This window comes from Trichosurus vulpecula, chromosome 8 (assembly GCF_011100635.1).
Source record: "Trichosurus vulpecula isolate mTriVul1 chromosome 8, mTriVul1.pri, whole genome shotgun sequence".
NCBI lineage: Eukaryota > Metazoa > Chordata > Mammalia > Diprotodontia > Phalangeridae > Trichosurus > Trichosurus vulpecula.
This window is the reverse complement of record NC_050580.1, coordinates 29,877,553-29,901,206: the sequence shown is the minus strand read 5'-3', so window position 1 is coordinate 29,901,206 and position 23,654 is coordinate 29,877,553. Positions and strand designations below refer to the sequence as shown.

General features: G+C 38.4%; 1 protein-coding gene across 3 annotated transcripts in view; it reads left to right on the top strand.

Annotated features, from left to right (window-relative positions):
- CTNNA3 (catenin alpha 3) overlaps nt 1–23,654 on the top strand; it is a 1,949,360-nt gene that overhangs the window by 917,953 nt on the left and 1,007,753 nt on the right. The gene's annotated exons all lie outside the window — the stretch shown is intronic.

Here is a 23,654-nt window from a genome sequence, read left to right as displayed (position 1 = left end):
CCACACTGTCTTATTTGCTACAGCACACAAGATAAAGAGAATCAGAGACTCAAAGGCACTCCAGACACAAGTTCCCCAATTGTTGGGAATGACTCAGGAGAACAGGTGGAGAGAAAAGGCTTCTGGATACAATTTTAAGGTTTAGCCTGGGGACAGCCTCACCTCCCTGGGTCTTTATATCCTCTAAAAAGCCAGAATCTTTACAAGCAAATTCAAAACAGTTTTATAAAGGTGTGTGTGTGTGGGGGGAACTAACAATTAAGTTAGAAGGTGGTCACTGAGTTGAAACTTGAAAGAAGAGAAGGATATTGAAAAGTATTGAGAAAGAAAAACCATTCTAAGCATGGAGGATAGTAATGCAAAGGCATAGAGGTGACAGATGGGTTGTTAACTTTGGATAATTATTATTATTTTGTTTTTTAAATACTTAGTTACATGTGTCAAGTTCTCTACAAAACCATAAACTTCATGAGAGCAGGGATAATATGTATTTTTGTATTATCTCTCTTTTGTAATAAAGTACTTTTAAAAGGTTATTAAATGAAAGAATACATGAATGAATGAATTAATGAATACAATGGAAGAATGTAATGTGAGGCCTGGGATAATGACATTAATTCACCATAAACTTAGGCTGACTGTGTCTAAATCTGGCTCCCTGAAAATAATTGAAAAAATGCAAAGTGCCTCATACATGACTCTGAACTCTCACAGTGCTGGGCATCATTCCCTGGTTCCCTGCCTAAAGTTACAAATCCCCTCCTGGTGGGAAACATTCATTTTTGCTTGTGCTCTCAGCACCTCCTACCGCTTGGCCCCTCCTCATCTCCCTTCTCTTCTGTTTGTTGACAACCTCACTTAGGAAATGGGGCTCTTTTTGCAGGCCGAGAGCTCAGAGGCTTGTCAGTCACAGGGAAAATATAAGGCTACAGCCGTGATGATGTGAAGGCTCCTCTCTTCCTAAAATGATTCACAGGTTGATGCTTCTTTCCTGGCTTCTTTCTCTATCATCTGCTATACCAGGGGTCCTTAACCTGTTTTGTCCTATGGACCCCTTTGGCAATCTGGTGAAATCTATGGAAACCTTTGCAGAATCATGTTTTTAAATCTGTAAATTAAAATATGAAGCAATTATAATGGTAACTGATTACATTGAAACAGTTTTCTAAATATATTAAAAATATAAAAACTATATTAACATATTATATTATATTATTATAGTACACATTAAATTATATATAAATTAAATATATTTAAACTAAATATATTTAAAACCCACACACAAGTTCACATATTAAGAACCCCTGTATTAGAAGCCCCCACAAGGCCTTCACATTGGTCTCATGTTCGCCATCCTCTCCTCCACTTTCCCTTCAAAATGGGAACTGCAGGGCCTTTTCAAATGGAGCAAATTACCTCTGATTTAACATAGTGACTTTAAAGCTCCCATTTGATCCCAAAGAGGTCAAAGTTAGAAGAAGGATCCCATATAAAACAAAATATTCCTAGCAACACATTTTTTGGTGAAGCAAAGCTCTGGGAACAAAGTAGGTGACCACTGAATGAATACTATTTGGGCAAGTTGTGGTATGTGAATGTAATGAGATGTTTGTGCTATAAAAAATGACCTGAAGAATTCAGAGAAACATGGGAAGATTTATATGAAATATAAATAAATAAAGTTAGCAGAAGCAGGAAAAGAGTCTAAATATTGTAAAACTCACCAAAATATTTGGTTATTTGGTTTTACTAAAATGACTTTTGGAGAATTTTTTATTGGCACTCTCTTACATGGCATGGCTCATTACAAAGGATAGAGAGAAGGGATGTATTAAAAAAATTAATGCAAAGTAAAAATTAAGGATCACAGTAAAAATAAGACAAAATTTTAAAGTAGAATATAATTTTAAAATAATTTTACCTGGATTATTCTGCTGGTCTTCAGCATATATGCTTATGTTACATGTCTACTAGTCATGTATTTCCCACTTCAAAAGCTTGTATAATAATCACAGGACATGGTAAGCAAGATCTGAACCCTTGCCCTGTGTCCATTGAAGCAATACATCTAAGTCTTCAATAACAGAGGGTCATTCATTGATTTAGACTTGTTAAGGACCTTAGAGCCCATCTCATCTAATCACCTTATTTTACATTTTAAGAAAACTAAGCCACAGACAGATTAAGTGCTTACTTAGGATCATATAGTTAGTAAATGTTTGAAGCAGGCTTTGAATCTTCCTGACTCCAATGTCAGTTCTCTATTCATTGCACAACACCCTTCTCCTCAAATATATTTTCACCATCATTGTTGCTATATATGATAATTTTCTACTCAAGCAGGTTATATGCATATAATCTCTTTCTTTGGTTTTATGTCAACACAGATGAAATCTATCATGAGGAGTCCTTTTAGATATTGAAGACAGGTACCACCTCTAGGGTGTAATTGGTTATTTGTTGACAGTAACTACATAGAAATCCCTGTAATTTCCATGTGTTGCCAGCACTTGATTTGGGAATTCTCATTGCTAGCTCTCTCTCTCTCCCTATTTTTTTCCCCTGGTTACAACCAGACTTAAATTTCACTTCTTGGTTTTTTTATTGATCCCTAGTGTCCAAATGCTTGGTTTTACCCTGATATTTATTTTCATAATATTCCAATAAAGACACAACAACTGATGACCAGGTATTATAAATTTGAATACAAATACAAGTTTGGTAATTTGTGCATGTTGTTTGAGTCTCAGCTCCATTAATCTGCCATGCGCATTTTTTTTGCAATGTATTAAAATCCCCAGAATATCTGATGGAAGTTTTATTGAATATGTGGCCACAATAAAAACCTAAAGATTTCCTGCTTCTATGTCTAGGTGCCTATGTGTATAAACAGATGGAACTGGTTCTGTGTGCATGGTAGGAATTTGCAGCGATATATGAAATCCATAGATAGATTTAGTCGGCTCAAGATGTGTCTGGAAATGTGATTAGTTACACACACATATACACAAACACACAGTGTGCTATCTACACATTTAAAATCAATGTAGAAATGCTTAGATGTTGAATAACAATTTTAAAATCATGGTCACCTCTGCCAGTAGAAATTCAATGTCTCCTTGGAAAGAAAAGTAAATTAATGGATGTTGGATGCAGCGATGTTAGAGAATCACAGATTGGTTAGTGTTGGAGCACATATAAGCAGACATCTAATCCAACTCATCCCCAAATTGAATGGCTTCTCCAAGATGCCCAACCAATATCCAGCCTGTGCTTGAAGATTTTCCATGATAAAGAGCCTACCCATTCCCATTCCATTTTAGGATGCTCTAATTGTTAGGAAGTTTCTCCCTACTTCCCTTCCCCCTATCCATGGATATGTCAGAGCCACTTCAAAATTGCTCAGGAGAGCTGGTTGTTAAATTTTCAGTCTGAGTATTTATATCTTGGAAATTGACAAAAGCTATATATCAGGGATTGACTTACTGGTTTGTCAATTGTCTAGGCTTAAGAAAGCGATAGAGAAAACATTAATATTCGATTTAAACTTAAAAGTGTTCTGTGTGTAAATCCCCTCTCCCACCCTAGAGAGCATGTTATTGAATACTCACCAGCATACCCTTCATATAACAATCCCAACTTTGCCTTTTCACAACATCTGCCCACTGCTCCTGACTCTGCCCTATGGCACCAAATGAAATCAGTCTAATCACTCTTACATAATATCAAAAGACAGTTACTGTATTTCCCCATGTATAAAACACACCTTAATTGTGGGACCCAAAATTTGAAAAAAAAATGTATTACATTAAGTTATTGAACTCAGGTTTTATTCATCTACTCATAGCTTTCAGGCATCTTTTGGGCAAGTCTGGTGCGTGTACGCATGCTTAGTCCATTCCATTTCGTGAACCTGAAGCACCAGTTATATCCTCCTTTAAAATCAGTAACTTCTTTTTCTTCAGTAATTCTTTTTGCCTGATGCTGAACCATCTTTGTGGACACAGGAATTCCAGCTGCCCTTTGCTCTTCAATTCATATCTTCACTTCCCTTTCTAAATCAGGTCATTTTGCTGACTTGCCTCTCATGGCCACCTTCTGCCCTGGCGTTTTCGATAGGGTTTCTTCTTCCCGTAGCCAGTCGCGGATTGTTTTCTCAGTTAGAGGAGGACCAAACTTACGTTCAGCAGCACTATTTTCATTCACTTTTCCAAACTGGATCATTTTCAACTTGAATTCAGCACTGTACGAAAATCTTTTCTGAGTCATGTCTGGGTAGAACATGGCACGATGTAACCTAATATACTGGTAACAAATGCGAAACAATGAGTGCAAAGACAACGAGCGCAAAAAAGCAGGAAATGCAAGTAAAAAAATCTACAACCACTGTATAAGACGCACCCAGTTTTTAGACCCCAAGGTGTTCGAGAAAGGGTGTGTCTTATACGTGGGGAAGTATGGTATCTTTACCTTGCCCAGAAATAAACATTCCCAGTTCCTTCAGTCGATGCTCAAAGAGCCTAGAACTGAGGTCCTTCACCATCCTGTTTGTTTTTGAATTAAGTTCTACCCATCCTTATTACAGAGAGGTGCATCTCTACCTCTTCACAAAGAAGGTATGACCAATTAGGTGTATTTGGAAATGTAGAAATAAAAGATTTTCCATTTGCAAATATTGATTTAGACAGATAGTGTTCATAGATGAGGTGATATTCATAACTGATCATGGAATTAAGATGCTTTGCTTCTGATTATATTCTCAGCCTAATTATATGTTTTTTCAATAATCATCATTAGCCTTTGGGGGACAATAGTAAATTGCCTTTGGATCACAAGAGTACACATAAAGTCAATTTATCATCTTGTACCAGTTGAAGAAAAATTGTGTTGATGTAAGAGAAGGCCTCAGAGAAAAATAGCAACTCTTAGTTCAAGAATTTTTAGTATAATTGAGCAGATATTTAATTGAATATATTACTAAAAATGTTGGCTGCATGCAGAGCAATGCTTGAGGAGATGAAGGACAAACATTGTCTTCCTCTGGGATGCAAATAGCCAATCACACTACGAATTTTTTGATAATATATAAACAAACAAATTTTATCTGATGTTATTGGGGAAAGTGGTTATTTGACAACTGGAAAAGGTAGAATTTGTAAAAGGCTTTATGGAGGTGACGTTTGAATTTGACTTTAAAGGTAGGTAAGATCCCAAGAGAAGAGAGCAAAGAGGGGCCTTCTAGGTATAGGGATCAGCTGGAACAAACACAGAGAGACAGGAAAATACAGGGCACTTCTGGAGGACATGGAATACTCCCAAATTGTGAGCCCATAGGAGGGGGAGGTGCTGCTGTGTAAGATTTGCCAGGGCTTGAACATCAATCTAAGATGATTAAACACTGCCCTGTAGCAAATAGGAAGCAACTTATTTTCATTTTAATTTTTAAGAGCAGTATTGTATCACAATGGTGATACCCCCCCAAAAAAAAGACAGTAAAAGAAATACATTTGTCTGTAAATATAACTACCATAATAATAGACCTTTAACTTCCCAAGCTTTTAAGCTTTCTAACTTCTAAGATATTCATCTTAGAATCATAGATTTTGAATGAGACAATGATGGCCTGTCCTAGAGGGGTGGCAGGGCAGAGAAGAGAAGGGGACATATTTGAGAGATCTTGCAAAGGCAAAATGGAGAGGTATTGACAACAGCTTGGGGGGAGAGGAGAAGAGAGAGTGAGGAATCCAGGATGATTCTTAGACTGTGAACCCAAGAGATTGAGAGAATGGTGTTTTCTTTTCCAGTAATAGGAAAGACAGGAGATAGAAGGAAGCTTTAGGGGGAAAGATAATGAGTTTTATTTTAGACATATTGAATTTCAGATCTCTACTGGATACCTAATTCAAGATGTCTGAAAGATATTTAGAGATGCAAGATTGGAGATCAACAGAGAGTTTGGGGAAGGATAGGTAGATTTAAGAATCATCAGCATAGAGACGGTAATTAAATCAATGACAGCTGATGAAATAACCAAGTGAATTAGTACGGAAGGAGAAGAGATGAGGGCATAGTACAGAAATCTGAAGGACAACTACAGTTTATTATTATCATTATTATTATCATCATGACTATTGCTGCTGTTGTTACATTGTCAGACCTTTTCCAAAACAATGAGAATATTAATTGGATTGCTTTTTCCAAAGGCAGGAGGTAAAGATAGGAGAGGTAGGGCCAGGGTATAAAAGTGCTGAAGGCTGTAGTCCAGATTGGCCCCTATTTGCTGGCGGCTTGCTGGTTGGGATGTGGAGCTTGGTCTAGGGCAGCCTAGATGCTAAGAGTCAGGTGATTCTGCTATTACTCGTTAGTTAGGACAGATCAGTTTTAGGCGAGTGCTCCGAAGATAACTGGGGGATGGAGGTGGAGGGCTAGCAGGAAAGGGGAGAGAAGGTTAAGGGGAAAATCTTGCTTGCTATATATGTGCTCAAGAAAGATGTGTTGAGGTCATTTGATGACCCTCCTATAAAACTTCATAGAATCACATTATTGAAAGGAACATCAGAGGCCATTGATTCTGACCATTCATAGTATTATAACCATTGCCCCTGTATCCTAGACAAGTAGGCTTCCAACCTTCTCTTGAAGACATTTATAACAAAAAGGAACTCACTTCCATTCAATACATCCCATGAAACATTTTATCATTTTAAATCAAGGGTTCTTAGCTTCAGATCTACTGACAAGTAGTTTTTAACAGGTCCACAAATGTAAGTTGGAAAAAAATATAAATGTTAATTTTCACTAGCCTCTTAATAGAAATTTAGCATTTCCTCCAATTATTTCTTGTTCTGAGAAGGGATACATTGGCTTCATCAGGTTGCCAAAGGCCTGTGACACAAAAAGACTAAAAGATCCTTTTCCAAATACTAATATAAGATTTTAAAATGTCTTTACAAGAAACCTAATGCTCAATGATATCTGGTCAGGAACTAAGTCTATAAACCATCTCCTTAATTTTCTGACCAATACAGATCCTCTGTTTTGTTTGGCTGGCCGTTGAATAAATGAAAGCTAAAATAGTTATCAGGGAATTCATGAATGATAGCCACTAATTGTTAATCATCTGCTACGGGGTTTGTCAGTTGTATTAACTAAGGTCAGAAACAAATCACTCTCGATCCCTATCGAATGAGATAATCCACAGGATCATAGATTCAAAGCTTAAAAGGACCTATGGGACCATACAGTCCCACTCCCTCCTTTTACAGAGAAGGAAACTGAGGCAGTTAAGTGATTTATTTGTTCAGAGTCACACAGTGTCAGAGGTGGACTTGAACCCAGCTTTTTCTGACTCTAAATCTAGCTCTTTCTCCTTTACCACACTGGAGTTATATTTAGGCGATACTGGCACGTTAAACTTCTTGCTGCAGTTGGGAAAGTTTAGCCATGAGACGAAAAATGACTTAAAAGAACAGTTTTCTGATCATTTTGTAAATTGAGTGAGAACACATGTTATCGCCAAATAAGATAGTGAAATACTTATAGCAAGTGAAAAATAAGAGGAGGAGAAGCATGTCCCCCCACCACTTCAATCCATCCCCAGACAAGAAGATTCCGAAGAGGCAATCGGACACAGAGGAGAGTGGCAGCAATTTCAGCCTGCCTCTCAGTGAGAAAACTATTTTAGATTAAGTCATAAAAAATGGGCATTATGTGGCTGCTATTGGAACATTGGACAAACTGAATAGGCCAAGGCTCAGAGCTCTCTGTGTTGGCAAACATCGTATCATTTCACGTTCTTTGTCGGGGGCCTCATTAAACAAATAGGGGTTATGAAAGCCGGCCTCCATTTGATGTGCTTGGGGTGGGCAGCTGCAAAGACTAAGCCATGGACAATTTTCGGACGATGCTGAATGAGTCCATTACCTCTGGGAGCAGCTCAGACATAGCTGGCTTAGTTTCAGAGGAACAGCCTAATGAGCGATGAAGGATACACATTTGTTCCAAATCCAAATGGAGGCCCAATTATAGTGTGCTTCTTTTGGATGCCTAAGTGAGAGGTGCCCTGTGTAAGGTTTTTTAGGCCCCCTCCCCACTCCGCCCAGGAGATTTACACTTAAAATCATAGCATCAGAAAAGCTGGAAGAGCTGGAAGCATTTGAGACCACAATTCCAGCTCCTCATTTGCTTTTTCCACAAACTAAAATTTGCCCCAGGCCGCAAAGCTAATTAGTAACCAAGCCAAAACAAATAGCTGGGGCTGTTGTGTCATTATATTAGCATAAACACTTGAATAATTGTGACAACATTCCCTTATATAACATTTAAGATTTTCAGGGGTTGGTATTTAATTTTGTGTTTTTGCATCTACCTCTCTTTTCCATTGCAAGTAATTGACTCTTCCTTTGACACAATGTCAGAATTGCCCAGGATACTGGAGAGTGAGAAGGTTTACCTTTGGTCAAACAGTCTGTGTTAGAGGCAGGGCTTGAAATAAGATCTTCTGGACTTGAAACTGGTCCTCTAGTCACTAGACTGTGATGCCTTTTGTCGAATCTAGTATTCGTCCATATAATCGAAGGGCACCAGGTTTTCAGTGATACCAGCTTGCTGAACATCACAAAAGCCTATCTCCTGAAGACCAACATTCTTCCAGTAATACTATGTTATTGTAAATCTCACAAACCATGATCTCTAAAGAACTCAGAACATATGTTAGCTGAAACAGTAACTGGAAAGCCTTATGGTAGGAGTAAGCAGTCTGTAAAACAATTGCCAACAATGGAGTGTGTGTATGAAGTCACATTACAGGCTTTAGTAAGGGAATGTATGTCTGTTTAAAAAAAATAGCGGGACTGTTAGACGTAGGAGTGGCAAACTAACAGTCTATGTATGGAACCCCCACTGGATCATTGTAAGCATTGTAAGAAGCAGAGAAAGACCAAATATCTTGGGTGAATGAGCCATAATCAAGAACAGGAGTCAGATAGGATGAGAAGTCACAGATGAGAGGCAAGTTATACTGCTTCACATATTACCACACTAAGAGAGAGCAAAGGGCAACCAATTGGTGCAGTGGATAAAGCACTTGTCTTCACGAGTTCAAATCCAGCCTCAGATACTTACTAGCTGTGTGACCCTGGGCAAATCACTTAAGCCTATTTGCCTCAGTTCCTCATCTATAGAATGAGCTGGAGAAGGAAATGGCAAAACACTCTAATATCTCTGCCAAGAAAACCCCAAGTGGGGTGTCTGGTGAAGAGTTGGACATGTTTGAAAAATGACTCAACAAAAATAGAGAGCAAAGATCCTTTTAAATATTATCACCCTAGATGGTAATTTTATTCCTATAAAAGAAAAAATGGAAGGAAGTAAACAGACTTTTATTTGGTGACTACTATATACCAGGCAGTATGCTAAGTACTTTACAAATATTCTTTCATTTGAGCCACATAACAACAAAATCAATAACAAAGTAGAAGATAGAATAAAAATAAGAATACACATCTATGTCTACATTCACCCACATATATGTAATTTACAACTGAGGCAACTTCAGCCCAACTTACTAAAACAAGCTATTGGTAGAAACAAATGCGAGATGAACAGATATTAACACAGTAATTCTTAGCTAAGGGAAAATTTAAGCAAACCCATTGCAACAATAAGGAGATGGAAAGAACCCAGGAACTACCTCAGTCAGCAAATAATCAATTTCTTTGGCAAATGCACAGAAATGGAAATTAAGAACAACTGTGTTTTTGAATATCAAGTGGTATATATATATATATATAATCTTATGGAGGAGGCTATTAGATTATAAGTAAAATCAAATAAAATCAGGAAATAGAGCAGAGAAAAAAAGAAACCCAGTAATTTAATCGAAAGCTTGGAAAGAGACCATCAGAGGAAAATCATCCTGAGAACATCTGTTGGCAAAATTAGAAAGAGTCCAACAAATAGACAAATCTGAGAAAGATCTGCAGAGATTTGTCTCATTAGCTCTTTGCTTCTTCATGAACAGAGGGGTCACCACAATTGAACTCTAAAATCACAGTTCTCAATATATTTTAGGAGGAAGTACTATAAGAATGATATTAAAGGAAAAAAAAGAAGGAAAACAAACCAATTAGACTGATTAGATTGAGCATATATAGAGGAACTTTGTGTTGAAAGTGACACAATTTTAAGAGTTTTAAGAAATTTTTTTCTCAAGGAGTTTGAAAAGGACAGTATCAAATACTTAAGGAAAATTTTCAGTTTTTATTGTAACTAAAAAATGGTCACTAAAACAGGATTTTTTTTAAAAAAAAGTATTGACCAATACAATGACTTCTTTATCACCACAACATTTTTCTAAGAGTGTTCTACACATCGGGAAATAGTACCTTTAATGAATAATGGTTAGAGAGTTTATATAGTGATTTACAGATATTTTGTTTTTATGCTTACAATAACCTTGGGAGGTAAGCACAATTATTATCCCCATTTCACACATGAGGAAACTGAGGCAGACAGGTTAATTGACTTGCTCAAGATCACAAAGCTGTTACTTTTGTGAGGCTGGAGTTGGAATCAGATGTTCTTGACTCAAGGTCCAGCTCTCTAACCACCTAGTGAGGCCACCTAGTGGCCCAGCTAAGGAAGGATGAGAAAAGACAGACTTTCACAGATAATATTCCACTGCTGATTCATTACAATCTACAAATTTACTGAAAGTTGTGGATAGAATATAGGTCACCACCATGTTTATTGCTTTTACCTATAAAAAACCCCAGAACCTTCAGGTTTCTCTTCCAATAGTCTGTCATGCCTGAATATATCCCAGGTTTAAAAGATTCTTTGAAATATGTAATAAGAGAAATAACTTTGTTTAAGAACTGTCATATTATTGTCAAATGAGACACAACATAGGAATGGGGGTACTGATGGAACTGCCTTCTATCAATATTTACAGTGTCCAGGGCAGAATCCAAATGGAAAAGAGATTCTAAAAAATGGTAAGAGCATCATCCGGATGGTACCATCCCAGACACTTGAAGAATCTTGCATAATCGACCAACTGAATTTTGTACAATTGCTGCCAAATGTTTTTAAAGTGAATTAAGAATTCCAGATTATGGTATTAAGTTAGACAACCCATAGGATGGTTCTATCTCTACCTAGCATCTCAAATTGAGAATAAAGATGGGCAATGAACTTGTTTAAGAATTTTATTGGAGAGTGGTCTAGATTATCTTTTGGAAATGATGTTACCCTTTTAAGAACCCGGAAGTTCCATGACAGTGAACAGTAGAGTTGGTCTTGGAACTAGGGAGACCTGCATTCATGTTCTACATCTAATGTTTTGTTTCCATGAAATTGGCCAAATTACCCAGCCTCTTAATGCCCCCTGGCAAACCTCTAAGAGGAAAAATTTCAGAGGATGTAAATCTCTAATAGTATAGGCTGCAGATAAGGTGACAGCTTGCATCGGTGAAGAGGATATCCTTGTCTGGAAGTGGTCTATTGCAAGGAAATCACAGCTACACACCTTATCCCCATCACTTTAAAGGTACCAAGCTTCTCCCTGATACAAATCAGTATTCTACCTAGGATCATGCTAGGTTTCATGTCATGGAAGATAACAGCATCCAAAGAATATACATGGTAAGCTTAGGTGGGCTTTAAATAATAGCAGTGAAAACTTTTGTGGGATGAATTGGATGCCATTGGAAAAGGTGTGACTGGTAAAGAAGATGAACTGGGTATGTAAGCAGAGGGAGAGATACAGGTTTTGCCTTTCTTTGTACCCTATAGTCTTCAGCCTGGCACATTGAAAGCATTTCATAAATGTAAGTTGACTAGCTGGCTGACTGTTAAATGGCATCCTTCTCTGGTGGTAATCATGGAATTTCACAAGACCTAAAAGATGGTCCCCAAGATGGTTTGGAGGATTTGGAGGATGAGGACAAGAGTTACATAACACGGGAAGTCATAGAAAGGTTGAATTCTGCCCCACTGAAAAGGGCAGTGTGTGGGTTGTTTTTGTTTTTTTCCATCAAGACCTCTGATTTCATCTTTGGTGGGAAATCTCAGGGAGGGAACTCCACCTACCAAAAGCCTGCAACTCATAATCTTACAGAGTTTCAAGATGTTGGTGGGAGGAAGGAGGTAAACATTTAGAGGTTAAGTGACTTGCCCACACAGGATCACAGATACATTAGGTGCCAGCAGAAGGAATTCACTTCAGGGTTTCTTCCCAAATCTAAGATCCCTTAAGCCCAAGGCTGGGCTGCCTCTTACTTCAAATTACTATATAGACCTAATATTGAACACCAAAAATAAATTTAATTTGCTTTGAAATTATTTAGTTCCATAAAATCAGAATCTCATCTCCATATACAGTATTATCCTAGCTTAATCTGATTTCATTGGGGGGGTGGGGTAATCATTCTTAGAAAGGAATCTTCACCCTCCTCACAAAGCACAAAGGTTAACAAGACAGTGGGGCAACTGGGAGATTTACTAAAATGAGCAAAAGACCTGAGTTCAAATTTGGTCTCAGGCCCTACAGTAACTGTGTGAACCTGGAAAAGTCACAACCTCTGCCTGCCTCAGTTTTCCTTTTGGTAAAATGCGGATAATAATAGCACCTATTTCCTAGGGTTGTTGTGAGGATCAAATGAGATAATTTTAAAGCACTTACCACACTATTGGCACATAGTGAGCTTTATATAAAATTAGCTATCTTTATATTAATTAGGAACGAGGGGTAGAGGTTGCAAAGATTTCAATTTGGGCTGGGTGTAAAGAAAATTTTCCTAACAGTGAGAGGTGTCAGTGAGTTCCTCCTCATTGGATGACCTCTCACTGGAGTCATGAATTAGGTAATCTTTGAAGTGTGGTAAAACTCCGAGATTCTGCATGCCAAAAAGAAAAACAGTTTCAATAAATGTAATATCATAACTGCTCAGTCCCTCCTTCTTAGTCTCCATCCAGATTCTTCATTCAAATCCATTCATTTTTCCTTTCACATGATCCTTGCCAATACAGACTCTCTTATTTTGGTTCTGCTTTTCCTTCATATGTCTCTGTCTCTCTCTCTCTCTCTCTCTCTCTCTCTCTCTCTCTCTCTCTCTGTCTCTCTCTCTCTCTCTGTCTCTCTCTCTGTCTCTCTGTCTCTCTCTGTCTCTCTCTCTCTCTCTCTCTGTCTCTCTGTCTCTCTCTCTCTCTCTCTCTCTCTCTCTTTCTCCTCTCCTCTCCTCTCTTCTCCCTCCCTCTTTTCTTCCTTTCTTTCTTCCTCCCATCCTTCCTTCCTTTTTTTTTTCTTAGACTGGGTCATCCTATCTCATTCAGAAAGAAAGTGCTCTAGTCACTTACAGACGGTATCTCACTGCTGATCAACACCAGATATTTGACCTGCTCTATCTCCCTCACTCATAGATGTGTAGTATTCATCAGAGTTAATGGAACCAGCCCACAGACATGATTCCCAGAGAATCTGGCCTGGGGATATCCTTAGCCTTTCTTTCAAAATGACATATGGAGTAGCATTGGATGAAAGAGACTCAGAGTAGCTTAGTTCTGGTTACTCAGGCCTATCCACAATTCGATATTAAAACAGCAACTTTGATTTACTTTGGTGATTAAAAACAAAAAAAGAAAAATAAAATAAACCTTCAGCCAGTTTACATGAGAGATGGCACTCCTACATCAGATTCTAAGCTAAAATATCTTAATGCTTTTAATTTTACATTCCTCTGTCTTTCCCAATACCCCTTCCCCAGCCTCAATCATATAATCTTATGGCCGTTTATATGCTAGTTCATCACTGGAAAAAATCTCATGCTGCTATTTCAGAGTGACCTTTTTTTCCCAACTAATTTTCCATTTTATTGCTGTAAAACTACTGAAATCATCCCAGTGAATGGTAAAAAGAGGGGACTGGCACTTAGGCCATCCAAATTAGGAAACTGAGCATATAAGTGAAAGGCAATAAATGTCCCCAGGCAATCTTAATATCCAGGACTTTGTAAGTTCATTCATTTCTACTTGATTCCTTTCTTTCCTCTCTATAAACAAAGATATTACCTTCTTGTAGTCTTAGGACCATAGAATTTAGAGGTCATCAGGTCTAAGAATTCCATTTTACAGATTCAGAAACTGAGTCACTAAGTCTCAGAGGGCTTAAGTGACTTGCCTAGGACACAGCTACTAAATATTTGATATAAGAATTGAATCCACATGTCATTGTTCTCCAAATCTTAAGCTCTGTTCACTACTCCACCCTGCCTCTAGTAGAAACTATATTCTCTATCCTCTTTATTTTCCATTTAAGGCAAGTGAATCCCAGAAACATGAAGCTATTTGTCTAGGGTCACAAAATTTATAAGTAGCATAGTTGGGTTTGAACTGAGATAATCCAATTCCACAATTGCCACGATACATACAGCACTGTTTGGATAAATTCAACACAAAATGTTGTCTCCTAGGGAAGGTCACCATTGTATTCATTAAGCCAATTCCACAACTATTGCATGACTCTCCTCGACATGTTTTCTCCTTGTTATTCGGGCCCATCAATATTAATTACAAAGGAGCCAGATAAACTAAAAAGAAAAAAAAAAAAGATTTGGAATTTTTTTTAATGGAGTTCTTAGAAACTGCTTTAAGTGTTATAGAACCATAGATCAAGAGCTAGAAGAGACTGAAGATGGCATTTGGTCCAGTACCCTCATTCTTACCAATGAGAAAACAGACTCAGAGAGAGGAGGGGGCTTGATCAAGGATGTATAGGTAACCACCAAGTTAGAATTTGAACTCAGGCCCCTGACTCCAATTTAACTATTCTTTTCAATGCACCATTTTGCCTTGTGAAATACTAACATATTTTTTCTTCTTGGATGACTGCTTCTAATATAGTTTGTATTATTAAGAGTATAATTAGTTACAATTCAAGGTGTCTTTTAAGGACTTTGAATACTCCTTCTGCTACTTACTGCTTGTGTGACTTTGGATGAGTTACTTCCCCTTTACTAGCTTTTACTATTTCCTCTCTTAAAGGAAAGGGTTGAGCAGATGCTAACTAGATCATCATTCTATGCCAGTGTTGATTCAACAAGTATTATTAAAAACCTACTCTGTCTAAGATGATATGCTTGCCATTGGGGATACAAATATATGAAACATCAAGAGATAATCCTTGACCTCAAAGAGATTTCAGTTGATTGGAGGAAAAAGAACATGTACTCAGGCTGATAAATAATTAATAATTAAAATCCCAAATAATTAAAAAAGCAACATGAGGGGATAGACTGAGGGAGTTACAAAGTTCATAGAAGATGCTATCCATGGCCTCATATAACATGCAGTCCTGTAGATTACAGACTGTATCAGTTAATCAGATAGATTTATAAAATTCCTACTGTGTGCCAAGCACTGGACTAAGTGTGGGGATACAAAGTAAGGCAAACAAAACAAAACAAAACCCACAAACAAAGCAAAATAAACAAAAACCAGTCCCTCCTCTCAGAAGCTCATAGTCTAATGGTTAAAAAGGAGCATAAAATCCAAAAGATAAAACCATTTGCTGTAGAATTCCTGTTAGTCCTCACAAAGGGTATTTTAAACTTAATTTTCTTTTCTTTTTTTCCCTGAAGTGTTCAATGTAAAAGCCAAACTTTCCCCAAGTTTTCATGTTATTGTTTTTATAGTTTTAAACTATTTTACCTCATTTAACTAGAGAATCTGTCCAGTGCCCCCGTGCAAATCCCATTACAATTTTCTGCACTTACATCCCCAGTCCGTGTAACAGGAAACTTTCTTCCCAGATGCCTTCAGAGAGGCTGGGAGAAGCAGAAGACGGGAACTTGAGAGAGTTACTGACATGAAAGGCAGAGAAGGGACAGATGGGTTGTAGGGCCGGTGTTTTGATGTTTTAGCCAGGCTCATTACTGGGAAAGGGAGGCAGACAGCTGTGACAGGAACGGCAGGCAAGGGAGGAGCGGGATGATGGGGAGAGGTCGCCAGAGTGTGAGAGAGGTTTGTTAATGAGGGCCCCAGACACCCGCTCCCAGGTTTCAAGTACAAAGACTGCCCTGGGAAAAATTAGGCTACTCTGGAGCAGCTAAGGTAGAATGTCTTGGGTGCCACTCTTGAGTAGGTGTCAATATACTTTTTAACTTATGTGGACACTTGGCCAAAATATAATTAACAAGAAAGGCCTTCATTTTTCAAGAAGCCAGCTTGAAAAAAATAGTTCTTTAAAAAAAATACACACACAGATATATGTGATATACACACATATACCATATACATATACACAAATACCAATACTCTCTCTATATATATGTACGTATGTATATATGTATGTGTGTATATATGTATACACACAAACATATGCATATATATATATATATATATATATACATAGAGAGAGAGAGAGATAGAGAGAGAGAGAGAGAGAGAGAGCGACAGTCACCAAGTGTGATGTCCTTGTATGGAGGTCCTGAATAGCCTGTGAATTTCTGAAACGCTTCATATATGTCAGTGGCAACTGATAAGAGACAGGGACAATAAACATTTCACTGCTAGGAGTCTCTCTTAAAATAATCCACTTTGGTGCAACTCAGGAATCTTTAATCTAGATATATGTAACAGTGACAGTGAGGTCTCCAGGAATGGGCTTAAGGGCTCTGAGGATTCTGAGCTGGAACAGATCATTAGAGATCATATTTGTCCAAACACCTCATTTTAGGAAAGAGGTTCAGAGAAGGGAAGTGAGTTTGTTCATGGTCATGCAGCTCCTAAGTAGCAGTGGAGACATTAAAATCCACATCCTCTGATTCCAAATCCAGGCAAGAATTGTAGACAATACTATGAGCCAAAGATAGCCAAGCTGATCTAGGGTGTCATATTCTTAAGGGTGGGATCAGGTAGCTAGTCTTTTGGAGGGGGCTGTACCTTTATGATAACATCAAATTCCAAGGTGTTTTTTTTTCCAGTTTTCCAGGGTCAGAAATTAGAATTGGTTGTGAGTGATGTGACCCAACCTGGGTCATCTCTGCCTTCTGAATCCTAGGAATAATAATTGTCTTTCCATACATTTGAGTACTTAAGGAAACTCTTTTATACGTTCAAGCCATCCTTTAGGGTGGATGTTAACTCGCTCAAACCAATGATGTTCCCAGCCTCCATAGACAAACCGTAGCTGCTGCAGGGGTTTCCAGATCTCATCTGATGTCTCTGAATTGTTCAGGACCAGCCACGATCTCAGTGCATTAAAAAGAACAGACTCAGGTCAGACCTACTAGAATAAACTGAGTTGAGATCAATATATTTTAATACAAAAAGCATTCTTTACCACATGAGGTAAACATGGTACCATATTCATCAATGTGGGCATTCCTTTCAGTGACACAGATCACAACCCATCCATGCTTGTCCATCCCGTATGGACATCACCTACTTTGATACACTCCTTCCCATATGTTGGCAGTAACAGGATCTCCCAATGTTTGAGGAAAGCCCCATGATTTATCTTGATGTCTCGAGGTTATTAGTAAGCAGCAAGGTTTTCCCTTGCCATCACCACATGACTTAAACATCTTTTTTCACCCATCAATTTCTTTGATGTCTTTTACTTCTATTTTCTTCTTATGATGATCCCTTCTATGTAGCATGTTCTATCCTGCTCACACTCACCATAAGTCTCCAACATATAGCAACCTTGGCTCCTTGCTGTCCTTCCAGACATTATTAGTTCTTTCCCCTGAAGTAGCCTACTAAATTGAACTACTTTCTATTAATGTCCTTGACAATTCATTTCCCATCTCTGTCCCTTTCCACAGTTTGGTCCTCTCCCTGGAATTCCCATCACCCTTATCTCTTGGAACCCATTTTTTCCCTTAGTCATCAGCTCATGACTCACTTTACTTCAAGATATGTTTCTGACTCCCCAGCATGTTAGTTGCCCCCTCAGCTTACTTTGTATTTTTCTTTATTTTCTTAGAAGGAAGACGTGTATCCTCCTATAGTATGTCAGATATCTGAGATCAAGGAATTGTCTCACTTGCATATTTATCTGTCTCTCATCTAGCACACTGGCACATCATAGGTGCTTAATAAATGCAGCTTGATTTAGAGGCAGTATATCATAGTGGAAAGAACACGTGCTCAAATCCTACCCTCCATATGCCTTCAAGTTATCTCTCCTCCAGGTTACATTCAGTCAGGCTTCATATGTTTTGGTTTCCACTTTTGTAACTGACCTAGCTGCTCACCTCTGTCAATTTCTGTTTGTTAATATCCATTTTAAACTGTGAGACCATGGGTAAATCATTTAAAATCCTCGGTCATCATCTAGAAAGTGAGTGGACTGGACTAGACAGCCTCTGAGGTCCCTTTTAGCTACAGATGTATTATCAAGCAATTAATAAAATAATAATATGAAACATGGAACTTTGGTTGGGGGAGAAGTTTGGATACATACAAAGTTGATTTTTTATGAGTCAGCACCTGTCCTCAAGAAACTTATAGTTGTTTGGGTGTGAGGATGGGGAACAGCATGAGAAGCAATGCATTCCTAAACATGCAAAAAAATGATGAGCCAACAGAAGTAGAGAGGATGTTAACATCCTGGAAGAGTCACAGACTCTTGGTAGGAGGCTGTGGATTTGTTTTTCCTCATTTAAAAGATGGGTTTCTACTTTACAACGGTCATGGGCTGCCTTACTCTCATCTCACATGTACATCTATTAATGTTGACAATGTCAATATGTACTATCAGCACTAAACAGAAGTCAAGGTCACCAAAGCACTCATATTCTCCATCCCTACTTAGGGATACATTGTTAAACCGGGATCCTTGCCAGGTAAATGGGATTTTTCTGGGTTAAGCTGCTAGAAAACTCTTTCAAAGGTTTGTTCATTTTGCCACTTATTCACACACAATGACTTTAGTATTTAAATGTGTTCCTTTTTTTATTACAGAATTCATTTAGCCAGTGAACTGTGTCTTTGTAGGGTTCTTTTTATGGAGGAAACATAAGATGATTGTCCTTCAGCTCCTTTTTATAATGTTAATAGGGGCTTCCCCCAATTTATCAAACTGATATTTTGGTCACTTTTCGTATGATGGGGATTGGAGAGAGAGAGAGAATGTTACTAAATGGCCTCTCCTGGGGGTGGGGGAACCTGTGGCCTTGGGCCACAGGTTGCCTTCTAAGTCCTCAGGTGCAGCTTTTTAACTGAATCCAAGTTTTACAGAAGAAATCCTTTTATTAAGGGGATTTGTTCTGTGAAGTTTGGATTCAGTTAAATGGCTGCACTTGAGAACCCAGAGGGACACATGTGGCCTTGAGGCCTCAGGTTCCCCAGCCCTGCCCTATGTTATACAGGCACCCAGAAAAAAAAAAAAAGAAAAACTACCCTAGATCTACAGCAGAGGAGAGAAACCTGTGACCTCGAGGCCACATGTGGCCCTCTAAAGACCTTTCACTGAATCCAAACTTTTTGGCTATGTGAGGTTTGGATTCATCAAAGGGCCTCAAGGCCACAGGTTCCCCACCCCTGGTCTAGACATTCTGAGAGTCTTCATTCCCTCAAACACATAGCTCACCAGTTCCCATTGATATATGACTTTTATTGGGCATAAAATACATTAATTTCAAGCAAAATATGTTTTGTTATATTATAAATATTCCCCAGCCTTAAGAACTATGACCCCGTCATTTGCTTATGGACTCCAGTTTGGGACTGAAGAGATAGCACAATGCCTGGCACATAGTAGGTACTTCATAAATGGTTGCTCTCTTCCTTTCCCTTTGTAAAGATATCAGTATCAGAGCTGACAAGGAAACCACTTGCATTTCAGCTAAGTTCATTGATGTCTATATAATGCCTCTCCTCTAAAGTATATTAATTTAGAATATTTATACAATCTCTGGCTTCAGCTATTCCCTTCTCACACTTTCTTTCTCCCAAAATATATTGGAGGGTTATCAACCATTCAAGATCCAATATGCAGGAAACCCAGTCCAAATTACTTAGAATGATGATTATGAAAACTCAGCTGATGATATGAAAAGCGTCTCCTACAAATTATTCTTCTTATTGTTCCTGTCTGCAACAATTTTACTGTCCTTGAAAGGGCTCATACTCTTACGAGTATGTCATCTTAGTGTTCCTATTCATTCATTCACACACATTTATATTAGTATAGAAGATAATATTAGGTGCTGGGTTTTCATAACAACAAAAACCGTCCTTGTCCTCAAGGAGATTATATTCTACTGAGGATATAGCATGTGTACAAACAAGTAAAAAAAGAAAAGGAAAAGAAAAGAAACATACAAGTAATTACTAAGTAATTTAGGGGAGCTATGATCAAAGCACTAGCGATGCACGGGGGCAAGGGAGAAAGCATGATCAATGTTCAGAAAAAACTCTAAAAATGTTAGGTGTACGACCTTTATTTTCAATTTTAAAACTTCAAATGAAGTCACAAAATGTTAGTTCTTAGCTCTGGCCTATTCTGTGCCCTCCGTAATCTTGGGCTAATTGATTCCCACTAGTTTCCCTCAATCTCAGTGGTGGGTGGATTTGAGAATTGATTTAGTGTAATATATGCTTGGATCGGAATCCTGTGTCCAAGCACTCTGTGAGGTAAAAGAAAGAAAATGGACTTTGGAAATGGCCTGGGTACGGTTCCTGCTTTTGTCACTTATTCCCTGTGTGACCTTTGACAAGTCATTGAATTTCCCTGGGTTTCAGTTTCTTTATTTGTAAAACGATGTGGTTAGATGTGATGATTTCTGTTTCGTACTATAAATCTGTGTTTCTTTGATCCCTCCCCAACATCCTCAAGCAGGGGTCACCCAGTCTTTGCTTGAAGACCTCCTGTGACTGGGAACTCCAGAGAAGTTCATTCTGCTTTTGGGACTGTAAGAAATGGGAGGAGCAGTTTTGTTTCCACAGAACTGAGGGTGTATTCCCCCCCCCCCCAGCTTTAGCAGAAACCAGGCCTCAGGCCGGTCAGGTGAAAGGTCAGAGGCTTGTACTTATGCTTAAAGGAGACATTTGAGGAGGGCTTGACCAAGGCATTCAGGGGAACTAGAGAGGCCAAACTGGTTGAACCAGTTCAAGCTTATCAAGGGTCTGGTCTTCGTCAAGAGTCCAGGGCTACTGATTTGCATAATTTGCATATGTTAAAGAGGGAAGGTAGGGGAAATAAAGAATGTAGATTAATCCTAAACTCAGACAAGGAAGATCTAATTAACTTCACTTCTGCTTCTGTATCCTTATTATCCTACCTATATAAAGTGTATAACCTAGGAAAACTATGTGAAAAGTAAAGAATGTAAACTAACCATAACTCAAGCAGGAGTGGAGCTGATGGTCACCCTCACTCCTGCAGCTGTATCAGTGCAAGTGTTCCCAGTGAGCACTACACCTGCTCCCTTGAGGAGTGTAATAAAAGCCTTCCTCTGACTACTCTGGTCCTGAGTTCTTTGGGTGAGAATGGGCAAATCACATGTATCTTCCTAAGGTTATGCTACCAGGAAAGCAATGAGCTGTGGAAATACATCTTGGGCTAACTTCCTGACCCTGCCTTAGGGAATCCTGTGATCTCCACTGCGGTATTAAGAGGGCTACCACTCGGGATTTCCCTGGGGAACCCTGTGGTCTGCACAGCCTTCTTGAGGGGACATCACTTGGGTCTTCTTGGCCCTGTCTTGGGAGCCTTGTGATCTTACCACCGTTCTAAGGGGCCATCACTTGGGTCCTCCTTAGAAGCCCTGTGATCTCCACAGATTAAGGAGGACTACCACTTGACCTTCCTCTGGAAGTCCTGTGATCTGCACAGCCTTCCTTAGGGATTATCACAGGGTTCTTCCTCAGGACTTTAGCCCTACCTAGGAAGTCCAGTGATCCCCAAAACTGTGTTTCTCACAGGGACCATACTATTTTTTCCTTATTTTGAGGCAAAGGTCACTTGTCTGTAACTTTCATTCATTGCTTTTCAGTTCTGTCCCCTTGGATCCTGTAAAATAAATCAAATCCATCTTCTATATTTCAGTACTTCAGACACTTGAAATCAACTGTCATGGTCCCCTCAAGCCATTTCTTCTCTAGGCAAAACATTTTCACATCCTTCAACAGTCTTCATATGTTTTTGGTTTTCACTTTTATAACCATTCTAGCTGAATGTCTCTGTCACTTTCTGTTTGTTAGTATTCTTCTTAAACTGTGGTGCCAAGCACTAAATAAAATACTCCAGGTGTAGTTTTACCAGAGCAAGAGAGAATATCATGTCCTTATTTCTTGAAGTTAGGCCTCCCTTAAAATAGGACAAGGTTGCATTCCTTATTTATTCATTTCTTTGTTCATTTGTTTTTATTTACTTATTTATGCTGTTGACTCACTCATTGACTCACAACTTATTCAGAGTCCTTTTCTGCAGGTCCTCTTTGCCCCCACTCCCCACCCCCCACTCAAGGCAATCTTTATTCATACAAACCATTTTGTATTCTTTAATACTCTTTAAGTGGCTTTTTAAATGGAAGAAGAGAATTGAACTACATATAAGAATGCTACCCCCATTGCATATCATTGAGGTCTCTGGGAGCATTTGAGAATGGATAAAGCCTGGGGTATTGATGGAACTCTGGATTTTGAATCAAAGGACTTGAATTTAAATCCCAGTTCTGTCATTAGGTGACTTTGAACAAAATACTAAACTTCTTTAGTCCTCAGTGTCCTCAGCTGTTAAAAAAATGAGGAATTTTGATTTGGTAATGCCTATGTTCTGTTGGAATTCTAAGTTTCTGATCCAATACTCCTCTTTTTTTGGTCCCATGGCTATTCTGTATACCTTTGGGGGACCTTTCCTTTTTTACTTCATTTGTATGACATTGTTTTTGTCTGGGTTAATGATTTATAGTGAAATACTTTTAATGAAAATTTGTCAGCTTGTGCTAAAGGGAGAATCTTGGCAGAAGGTGAGTGGGATCCCTTGATCTTCAGTGACTCACAATACCAAATGTGACTGAATATTACTGTTTTTGTGACTAATTTATTTTTTGAGAAAGTGGGATGCATTTACCCTGGGGAGGGAGGAAGGTCAGGAATGTGAGACCATCCAAGAGAATAAATAGAGTAATGTTATATATTTGCAGAAATAGTGAATACTGGCCTGTCAACACACAGTATGTCATGCCCACTTAACAGTCATAGTACTGATCCTTCTCCAAGGTAGTTAAGATAAAAATAATCGACATCCTTTTATAGTTTTCAAAAAAAGAGGGGTAAAGCTGAGGCAACAGTGAATCCTCCTTTACTTCTTAGTATGACTGTGGTGTTGCTCTTGGTCATCTTTGAAAAGGCAGGGACTATTAGAAACTTGAACTAGATAAATGTGGTCCTGGTTTTGGGGAAAAAAAAAAGTAGGGAGGAAGAAAGTAAATTCTTTAAATTTATAGACTCGATTTAATTCAACAAGTATTTATCAAATATCTATTGTGTCCAATATGCTATGATAGGTAACGGTTCATTGACTGGCTTGATATCAATCCCTGACCAAAATCTTAGAACACATTATCAAAAGCATGGATTTTGAGCGTTTAAAAGGAAAAAGTTGTGTGGGATGAAAGACCCTCACCAATTAAATTTATAAT